This window comes from Macaca mulatta, chromosome 4 (genome assembly GCF_049350105.2).
Source record: "Macaca mulatta isolate MMU2019108-1 chromosome 4, T2T-MMU8v2.0, whole genome shotgun sequence".
Taxonomy (NCBI): domain Eukaryota; kingdom Metazoa; phylum Chordata; class Mammalia; order Primates; family Cercopithecidae; genus Macaca; species Macaca mulatta.
Window position 1 is genome coordinate 34,823,443 of NC_133409.1, and position 10,645 is coordinate 34,834,087.

Below are 10,645 nucleotides of genomic sequence, written 5' to 3' on the forward strand. Positions count from 1 at the left end.
GCTCAAGCAATTCTCTTGTGTCAGCCTCCCAAAGTACTGGGATTACAGGCATGAGCCACCATGCCTAATCTTGATAAATATCTTTTGTTTTTTCAACTTGGTAAGTATTTATTTATTTATTTATTTATTTATTTATTTATTTATTCTATTTTCAGGGACGCTATACTGTGCTAGGCTCTGGGACACAGCATTGTACAAGACACACTTACTGTCCCTCCCCCAACCCCCCACCCCCACCCACACAGGCTAAAGTGCAGTAAGGAATGTAGCCAATTCCAACGTAACAGACAAATGTTTTGATTGATAGGGAAAGAGTAGGGAGCTGTGCAGATGAACAGAAGGGGTACTGTCCATGGTCTCATATGAGGAGCAGGTTAACAGAGATCTTTCTGAAAATGTCCAAGCTGAGAACAAGCAGAGTGACCCAGCCCAGGCATAGAGGAAGGGACTGGGTAAGAGAAAGTGGGTGGAATGTAGATAATTATTCCCACTGAAAGAACAGCATTTCCAAAGACTTAGAAGTGAGAGTTGGGTAAATGTGGAAAACCAGAAGTAGTTTGGCATGGCTGAAGCACAGAATGCCATGGTAAAATGGAAGAAAGTGAGGCTGAAGCTTTTGAGGGCCTTGCTGTTTCTATAAAGGTACTTCCAGTTTATCATCGTGTCCAGGCAGAGCCGCCCCTGTAGGTCTGGGGTGGAGCCGCCTTTGCATTTTGAATAATTACTCTGGCCAGAATGAAGAGGCCAGATGAGAAGGAGCAGCACCAGAGGTGGGATGAGCAGTGAGGGGGCTACTACAGGAATCCAAAGCTCATCTCAGTGGATCTAGACCCAAGGGAATGACCAGAAGAGTTGTTTAGGTCACACGCTTGGCAGGGCCTGGTGATGAGTGGATATATAGGGAATGTGGCAGGAAGAGAGAAATTCCAAAAAGACACCCAGATTCTTGTCAGGGAACCTAGGAAGCTTCTATCCTAGAAGTTTTGAGTTTGAGAACTTGGAGGAGGTATTCTCTCAGAGAGGTCTAGTAAATCGATGCATAAATAGATCTGGAGCCCCAGAAATAAATTTGGGATGGAGCTAGAGACTTACGAATTACAATTCATACCTGTTATACTTGTTACAAGCATAAGAAGTGTAATGTAACAAGTTATGCTTGGTGTTAAGCAAAGCATGGTGGCTCATGCCTATAATCTCAGTACTTTGGGAGGCCAAGGAAGGAAGATCACTTGAGCCCAGGGGTTTGAGACCATCATGAGCAACATAGTGAGACCCCATATCTACCAAAAAATATTAGCTGCACACCTGCAGTCCCAGCTACTGGGAAAGCTGAGGCAGGAGGCTCCCTTGAGCCCAGGAGGTTGAGGTTGCCATGAGCCGTGATCTTGCCACTGTACTCCAGCTGGGGTGACAGAGCAACACCCTGTCTCAAAACAACAACAACAAAAGCAAAGAGAGTGAATTAAATTACCTAGGGAGAGGGTGTAGAATGGGAAGAGAGTTTAGGACAGAATTCTGGGGAAACCAAAGAATAAAGGACTAAAGGAAGAGAAGCCACCATGAGGCCAAAGAGGAGTAGCTGCCAGGGAGGAGAAGGAAAGGCAGTCAAGTGTGAGGAAATGGTTAGCAGAGCCGGATGCGGTGCAGTGGAGGGTTAAATACAATGATCACAGGAAACATCTCTTGAATGTAGTACTGAAGGAGGTCTTGATCTTCACTCAAATCGTTCCAATAGTGTGATGCGGGCAGAAGGGTGACTACAAGATTTGAAAGTGACTGGGAACTGAGATCTGGTGATAAGGGATGCAATTCGGAGCACAGGTGGAAGCACTCACCTCAAATGAGGGAAGGGAAACACGTTCAACTGTAACAGAAGGAAAGGAGGAAAAGATGGGTGCATTTATATTTTCTTTAAGGCAAGATTTTGACAAGGCTTCAAATATGAGAGAATGACCCTCTGATATCCAGATTATAAGAAAGTGCAATTTGCATTCTTTTTTATTTTTATTTTGTTGAGATGGGGTCTCACTCTTGCAGACTGGAGTACAGTGGTGTGATCTCAGCCTACTGCAGCCTCCACCTCCCAGGCTGAAGCGATCCTTCCACCTCAGCCTCCTGATTAGCTGGGATGACAGGTGCATGCCACCACGCCTAGCTAATTTTTTGTATTTTTGGTAAAGATGGGTTTTTGCCACGTTGTCCAGGCTGGAGCAATTCAAATTCTTGAGTTGCTTTATATGACAGAGACAGGACAGACAAAGATTAATTTTGGCTTTACCTAAGGAGAAACTTGTTAATGATTATAGCTACTAAAAATGGAATGCTTGTGTTAGTAAATTGCGAGTTCCCTGTCACTGGTCTGGTTGAAATAGAGGCAGTAGCTTCTTCAAAAAAGAGTAAAGAATAAAATGGGGATGGCAGGGTTGGGGGTTGGAAAACAGAGGATTAACCACATGTTTTCTAATGTCCCTTCCTGTCCTTGACATTCAACCCTGCAAACTATAGCAAGCATGTTATGTATTGAGTCTCCTCCCTCTTGATTCCTTTTGGCTGGTGGTAAATATTTCATCCTGCAGACCCAGCCTTCAGATCCAGAAGCAGTCCCAAATATTTCAGACCTAAAAACTGCATTGCCTCCGGGGTGGGGACTGGAATTAGGCCTCTGACCTATGCTTAGTTTCTGGAGTGTCCGAGTTGTGAGCCTGGGGACTCCCTGGATGCCCACAGCTTTCCTCCAAATCACCACAAGCGCCCATTCCAAGTGGCATTGTCTCCCTTATTGTTGGGCACTTGCTATGTTCCAGATGCTGTGCTAAATGCTAAATATATGATGATGAAAGTACATTCCATAAGGATACAGATTTTTGTCCAAAAACAGTTCACTGATGTATCCCCAGCACCTAAAACAGTGCGTGGTACAATGCAAGTCTTGATAAATATTTTTTCAATGAATGCCACAGACTGTCTTCTTGAATCCAGTGTACAAGACAAGCATATATACTGACAACTGCAGTATAATATGGCAAGTACTATTATGGAAGCTCATAGGAAGCACAGAAGGGGAATACCTTCCTTAGCCTGGGGATTTTTTTGGTATTTTGATGCCCAACTAGCATTGGAGCACAAACCTGAATCAAAATCTGCCTGCTGACTTGCCAGCCTTTGCCACACTTGTCTACCCATAAAGCAGAACCACGTCACTCTACCCTAAACCACTAGCTTCAGTCAAGGCACTCCTCTTGGGTCCCTTGGGACCCCTCTGCCATTGAGGCACTGCCACCATCATGACCACGTGTGGATATTGTTCCTGACCAGAGGTAGGCACTCACATCTACCAGGACAGGTCACACCCACCAGGTCAGTGTCCTTAGAGAGATGAATGTCAGCCTCAATTGCAACTTATTAGACATTGTATCTTGGACAGCTGGCCGGGCTCTTAGAGGGCAAGGCACATTGCCAGGAGAATGCCTCTAGCACCAGCCACACTCCTGCCCCTGTGCTGCCTGCCTTAGAGTCCCAGTATGATTCACAGGATGTTCAAGCGAGTTCTCTAGGAATTAACAATCCAGCCACTAGCCCAGCTCATTTGCTTTCCAGCACATGTTACTAGGAACATTGAAGTGTCATCATAAAGAGGGAGGGACGTGGTGGAAGGAGCATGAGCTTGAGACCCAGACAGCTTCTTTGCCTCCTTTGTGTGACTTTGGGCAAGTCACCTTAATTGTCTGGCTCCCCATCTCTCCCTTCTCTCCCTTCTTTTTTATTTTTCCCTATTTTGACATATCAAGCATACAGAAAAGCTGCAAGAATAGTAAAAAGTATTCCCAGAAGCCCTTCATCCAGATTCCCAAAATGGCAACTGTTTCTGCAATTGCTTCATCCTTTCCTCAGTCACTATCTGTGGGTGCTTGTGTGCATGTATACCATGCATCTCAATTTTTTTCTGAACCACTTAAGAATAAGTTGCAGACACCCTCTTTCCCCTAAATACTTTAATGTGTATTTCTAAAAACAAGGAATTCCTCAAGTAACCAGAGTACAGTTTTCAAAATTGAAACAAATACTATTTGAAATAACATTGAAACAAATACTATTATTTAATCTACAGACCTGTTAAGGTTTTGTCAATGTTTCAAAAATGTCTCTTATAGCAATAAAAATCCCAGATCATGCATTTCATTCAGTTGTCATGTTCTTTTTTTCCCCCCCCCCACTCTTCTGCTGAAAGAGAAAGTTGTCATGTTTTTAAAGATTCCTTTAATCTGGAACATTTTCTGAGTCTTTCTTTGAATTTCATGATATTGGCATTTTTATAAAGTATAGCACAGTGATTTTGTAGCATGCCTCTAAGTTTGGGTTTGTCTGATGTACCGTCAAGAATAGATTCAGAGGCTAGGCGTGGTGGCTCACGCCTAAAATCCCAGCACTTTGGGAGGCCGTGGCGGATGGATCATGAGGTCAGGGTCTGGAGTCTGAGACCATCCTGGCCAACATAGTGAAACCCTGTCTCTACTAAAAATACAAAAAAATTAGCCAGGCGTAGTGGCGGGCGCCTGTAATCCTAGCTACTTGGGAGGCTGAGGCAGGAGAATGACTTGAACCTGGGAGGCAGAAGTTGCAGCAAGTCGAGATCACATCACTGCACTCCAGCCCAGGAGACAGTGGGACACTCCGTCCCCCCAAAAAAGAATAGATTCAGATTATTCACTTTTGGCAGAATGACGCAGAAGTGATGCTGAGCTCTTCTGAGTGCATCGTGTAAGAGGTATGTATTAGTTCGTTTTCACACTGCTATAAAGAAATACCCGAGACTGGGTAATTTATAAAGGAAAGAGGTTTAATTGACTGCGGTTCCACATGGGTGGGGAGACCTCAGGAAACTTACAATCATAGCAGAAGGTGAAGGAGAAGCAAGCACCTTCTTTACAAAGCAGCAGGAGAGAGAAGAGTGAAGGAGGAACTTCCAAACACTTATAAAACCATCTGGTCTCGTGAGAACTCACTCACTATCATGAGAACAGCATGGAGGTAACCGCCTCCATGACCTAATCACCTCCCACCTGGTGGCTCCCTTGACACATGGGGATTACGGGGATTACAATTCGAGATGAGGTTTGGGTTGGGACACAGAGCCAAGAGCCAAGACTTACCAAGGTATATGCTGCTGGTCAGTCCCATTGCTAGTAACGTTAACTTTGACCATTTTCTAATGTGGCGTTCTGCAGTTTTCTCAACTGCTATATTTTACCCTTTGTATTTAAAGAAAGATCTTGTGGGGATGCCCATTACTCCTTAAACAAGATGAATCAATGATTATAATGGCTGGCAAATGTTGATTTGTACAATTCCAACATTCTTTCTAAATGTATGAGTTGGCAGTCCCTTGTAAGAAAGAGTTTACCTTGTCCCCCAATTTGCTTGTTTTACTCGAGACTAATGAAGTTTAATTTACTAATAGTGTAAACTCCTTTAATTTACTATCTTGATTTTGATACTCAAATTGTCCCTGCTTTTGCCAACGGGAGCCCCTTTGAGCTGGCTCTTTTATCTTTTTGGTATGTCCTCATCATCTTTTGGTATGATGAAACGTCCCAGGTTTATTTTATTCTTTCCGTAAACTACCCCTGCTTGGCCATTTTTTTTTTTTTTTCAGAGAAACCTGGCTGTTTTAGTGAAGAATGGTATTTGGAAAACAAGATCTAGTGCTAAGAGGTGAACCCCATTGTTAGTGGGATTTCATTTTTTCTAGGTACTCTCAGAGGACAGACCTGAGTGGGAAGGAAAAGGGGGAGTCAATGGAGTTGGGGGAGAGAGAGAATATATACATACATACATATATACATACTATATATGTATGTACATACATGTGTAGGTCTGTATTTGTGTGTGCATCTTTGTGCACGGTATATATAGAGGCAATATGTACATACACATACATGCATATATTCTGTACATATATGTGTATATATGTATATATTCTGTCTATATACATACATATATGTATATATTCTGTACATACATGTGTGTGAATGTATATTCTATATACTGTGTATATATATATACACAGATATATTTGTATGTACATATTCTATCTACTTTGTATATATATACACACAGATATGCATATATGTATGTATATATTCTGTCTCTCTACTGTTTGTATATATTCTGTCTCTATATATACTGTGCAGTTTCATGCACAGAGGCACACACACACATATACAGACCTATACATATGTATATCCATTTGTGCCAATTTGTCTATGTCCCCATGAGTCACACTGATATCGACAATTCTAGTCCCCTTTTCAGATTTATCACTATCTTCTCCAACAGTGAGAACTCTGGATCCCAGCATCACCATTGTGTGTATTTATTTATTTGTTCAATTCTAGAACATACAAGTAGTTCTGGAATTACTAACCTATATTTCTGGGGAAAAAATGGGGTCTACTAATTAGAGTTCGATATTTGTTTAGAGGTATTTTTGCCTTTAGCCTGAAGGCAAGTAATCTAGATATTTTGTTCAACATTTGCCTGAGTTAATTTTGTCTCCCTTCTTGAGTGTGATTATTGTATTCATTTGATTTATGTGGGGCAATTTATTTGTTTCCAATTGCATTCAGTTTCAGGCTATCCCCCCTTTTCTTTGTGGGTTTTTGCATTTTTATTTATTTATTTATTTGAATGTGGGAAACAGTAATATTATGGGTTTAATTGTGTCCCACCTCCCATCCCCTGATTCATTATTGAATTCCTAAGCCACAGTACCTCAGGACTCACCCTTATTTGGAAATAGGGTCGCTGCAGTTGTAATAAAATAAGTTAAGATGAGGTCATACTGGAGTAGGTGGCTCAGTATGACTGGTGGGACACCAATGTGACTGATGTTCTTATAAAAAGGGAGACTTTGGACTCAGAGACATCCATACAGGGAGAACATTATGTGAACTGGAGTTACGCTGCTATGGGCCAGGGAACTACCAGAAGCTAAGACAGAGGCCTGGAGCGCATTCTTCCTAGTGCCTTCAGAGGAAGCATGGCCCTGTCGGTGCCTGGATGCAGACTTCTAGGCTCCAGAACTGTGAGGCCACAAATTTCTGCTGTTTACACCGCTAAGTTTGTGGTACTTTGTTATGACAGCCCTAAAAACCTAATTCAATTAATATAGTTCCAGAAGTCAGGTCTATAAAAACAAGGTGTATTCAGAGAAATGACCCTTTACTTTCTACCCAACTCTCACTATGCCCAGTAGCAACCAATATCTTTATCGTAGTCTCTGATTTTTTCTTCTTGTGTTTCTTTTCATTCAAGCTAATAGTTAAACATGTGTTTATTTTCTCTGGAAATCACTCTATATTACTTCCCACAGATCTTATTCATTCTGTTGTATAGCTGCATAGTAGTCCATTTTGTAGATATGCCATTTTTGTGTACATTGTGGGGAAATCCATTTTGTGTGTAGACGTGTCCATTTTGAAGAATAGTTGCTTCAACTATTCTATATGTGGGCATTTAGGCATTTTCAATGCAAACAATGCAGAAATGAATAATCTTGTGCATTTATATTTTTGTATTGGCGAAGGTATATCTTTACAGTAGATTTCTAGAAGTGGGATTCTTTGATCAAAAGGTAAATACGTGTGTGATTTTTTAGGTATTGTGAAATTCCCCTCAAGAAGGCTGCATTCCCTTTAGCAACATATGAGAGTTCCTGCTTTTCCATAGCCTAACAAATAGAGTGTGTTATATATTTTTAAATGTTTCCTAATCTAATAATAAATGATATATCAGTGTAGTTTTAATTTGCATTTTTCTTATCCTGAATGAAGTTCAACCTTTTTTCATACATTTTTATACCCTTTTTCGAATTGTTTCTATATTTCCTTCCTTTTTCACTTGGATTTTTAAAATCTTTTCACTCTCGATTTTGAAGAATGTTCTATACATTACAGAAGCTCACCCTTTTTCTGCATGATAGAAGTGTTTTCATCCAGTATGTCAGTGGTTTTTTTTTTCCTTTGTTTATGATGCTTTTTGCTGTCTAGATTTTCTTTTTCATTTTTACATAGTTAAAAATCATCTTTTTTTAAAAATTTTTATTTACATCCAGATTTGGAGAATCCGTTAGGCCTTTTCCAGCTTAAAGAGAAATTCATTCAGATTTTCTTATTGTACTTGATGGTTTCTTTTTTTTTTTTTTTTTTTTTTTTACCATTAGGTTCTTTATCTGTTTGAGGTTTATTCTTTTCTCTCATATGAGTTATGGATCTGATATTATCTTTTTTTCAAATGGCTACCAGTTGTCGCAGAAACATTTATTAAAGTTCACTCTTTGCCTTTTTGATGTAAGATGCTCCCCTTATCGTATACTAAAGTTTCAAATATGTTTGGATTTCTTTCTGGACTTTTGTTCTATTCAACTTATCTGTCAATGTCTACTAGTAATATGCTTTTTTAATTTTAGAGGCTTTTTAATATGTTTTTTTTCTTGGTTTTTTTTTTTTTTTAGACTAGAATGAGGCAAGTATATTTTAATATCTAGTAAAGTTCGTATTCCCTCAAAGCTTTTTTAAAAGCATTTTTCTGGGTATTCTTGCATGTTTATTTTTCCATATGAAGTTTGTGAAATTTTTTAGTGATATTGCACTAAATTTATAAATTTGCTTAAAGGAACGACTTATCCTCATTTTTATGATGTTGAGTCTTCCAACCCAAAAATAAGGATGTTTTTCTGTTTGTTCAAGACGATTTTTACATCTTTCAACAGTGTTTAAAGTTTTGCACTATAGATTTTGTACATTAATTGTTAAATTTATTTCTAAGTACTTTTATCTTCTTTATTGCTAATGTTAATGGGGCTTTCTCTGCTCTTGTGTTCTCCAACTGATTATCCTTTATGTAAATGATTGCAACTTGCCCACACCTCCAAGGCTGGCCCTGTGGACCAGTTGGCCTTATTTCTTCAGTGGAAACCTAGTCACTATGATGTGGTAGTAGGTGTGTTGTCACCTTGCTGTAACCATGAACTTCAAAATGTGATAAGCACCTGGCTGAATCATTGGATACAACATCCCTCATTAAGTCAACATGTGCTGTCAAGTTCATAATAGGTGCCTGTGGCTGCTAAGTGCCTGTGGAAGACTGGGAGGATCCCTACTACTCAATATCACAAACCCAGCTTTGAATTAGGAAATTGAGGCATTTAGTCTCTCTGAAGACACTTCATCAGGGCTCACTGAGGACCGAGTTGTCAGTGTGAGTTTCCAAGTTCTCTACATGATCATTATTACCAGTCTTGAGGTGTACTACAATGGCAATGATGTGGGTTTCCAGAGGAACGTCGCTGTCAAGCTTTCTCAGGCAGAACAGGAAGAGGCCCTCTTCATTGGTCACTGGAGTCCTCCAAGCCATGGTGTGCAGGTGAACACGTTGTGTACAAGCACATGGAACAATTCATCTTACCAGAGAGCTTTGAAGGTACAATCTCATGGGAGAGCCAAGACCTCCAAAGCTTTGTGTTAAGAAACCTTCACAAAATGGCAGTGAATATGGAGGGGGATTCTTGGAGTCTTTACAGCTGGGGAGGGTGCATTGCCTCATGAATTATTGGAAGGTATGGAGGGAGTTGGAGTGGTTTTAGATGCCTTAGTTAAGGAGGAAAACAGCATCTATGATGATAATTGTTTTTGTGGATGTTGTCAACACTCATTGAAATATACCTGCAAAATTATTGAACTTGATAGATGGACTGTGGAAACAACCAACTTTGATTTGTTACTAAAGACAGATGATGACTGTTACATAGGCTTGAAAGCTGTATTTAATAGAATTTCTCAAAAGAATCTGAATAGGTCTAATTTTGGTAGGGGTATTTCAGACTGAATTGGGCAGTTGACAGAACCAGGAAGTAACAGGAGTTGGAGCACCCTGGTCATGCTTATCCTGCCTTTGCATATGGGTCAGGGTATGTGATCTTCAGGGACGTCATCAACTGACTGGCAGGCAACTCCAGGAGGTTACAGACCTGTCAGGGTGAAAATGTACGCATGGGCACTTGGATGACAGCCACAGAACCTAACAGATACCAGCACAGCATGTGGCTGTGTGAGAAGACTTGTCAGACAGGAATGTTGTTTTCCCCACAGTATTCTCCACAGGAGCTGACAGAACTGTGGAAACTGAAGGAATTCTGTGGTGATCCATGTCAATCTGAAGCAAGATAACAGGATTTGAATTAGCAGTGTCTAAACTCAGGGTAGGTGATATGGTTTGGCTGTATCCCCACCCAAATCTCATCTTGAATTTTAACTCACATTTCCCACATGTCGTGGTAGGAACCTGGTGGGAGGTAATCAGATCACAGGGGCAGGTCTTTCCCGTGCTGTTCTTATGAGAGTGAATAAGTCTTACAAGATCTGATGGTTTTAAAAATGGGAGCTTCCCTGCATAAGCTCTCTCTCTCTCTTTGTCCGCTGTCATCCATGTAAGACATGGCTTGCTCCTCCTTGCCATCCACCATGATTGTGAGGCTTGTCAAGCAACATGGAACTGTAAGCCATTAAACCTCTTCCTTTTATAAAATGCCAGGTCTTGCGTGTGTTTTTATCAGCAGTCAATTGGTATCAGTAGAATGGGGCACTGT

At 40.6% G+C, this 10,645-nt stretch overlaps 1 pseudogene; it reads left to right on the plus strand.

The window, feature by feature from the left end:
• The first annotated feature begins 591 nt into the window (after positions 1 to 591).
• Positions 592 to 10,226, plus strand: LOC100424222 (UDP-GalNAc:beta-1,3-N-acetylgalactosaminyltransferase 2 pseudogene; annotated as a pseudogene).
• The last annotated feature ends 419 nt before the right edge of the window (positions 10,227 to 10,645 follow it).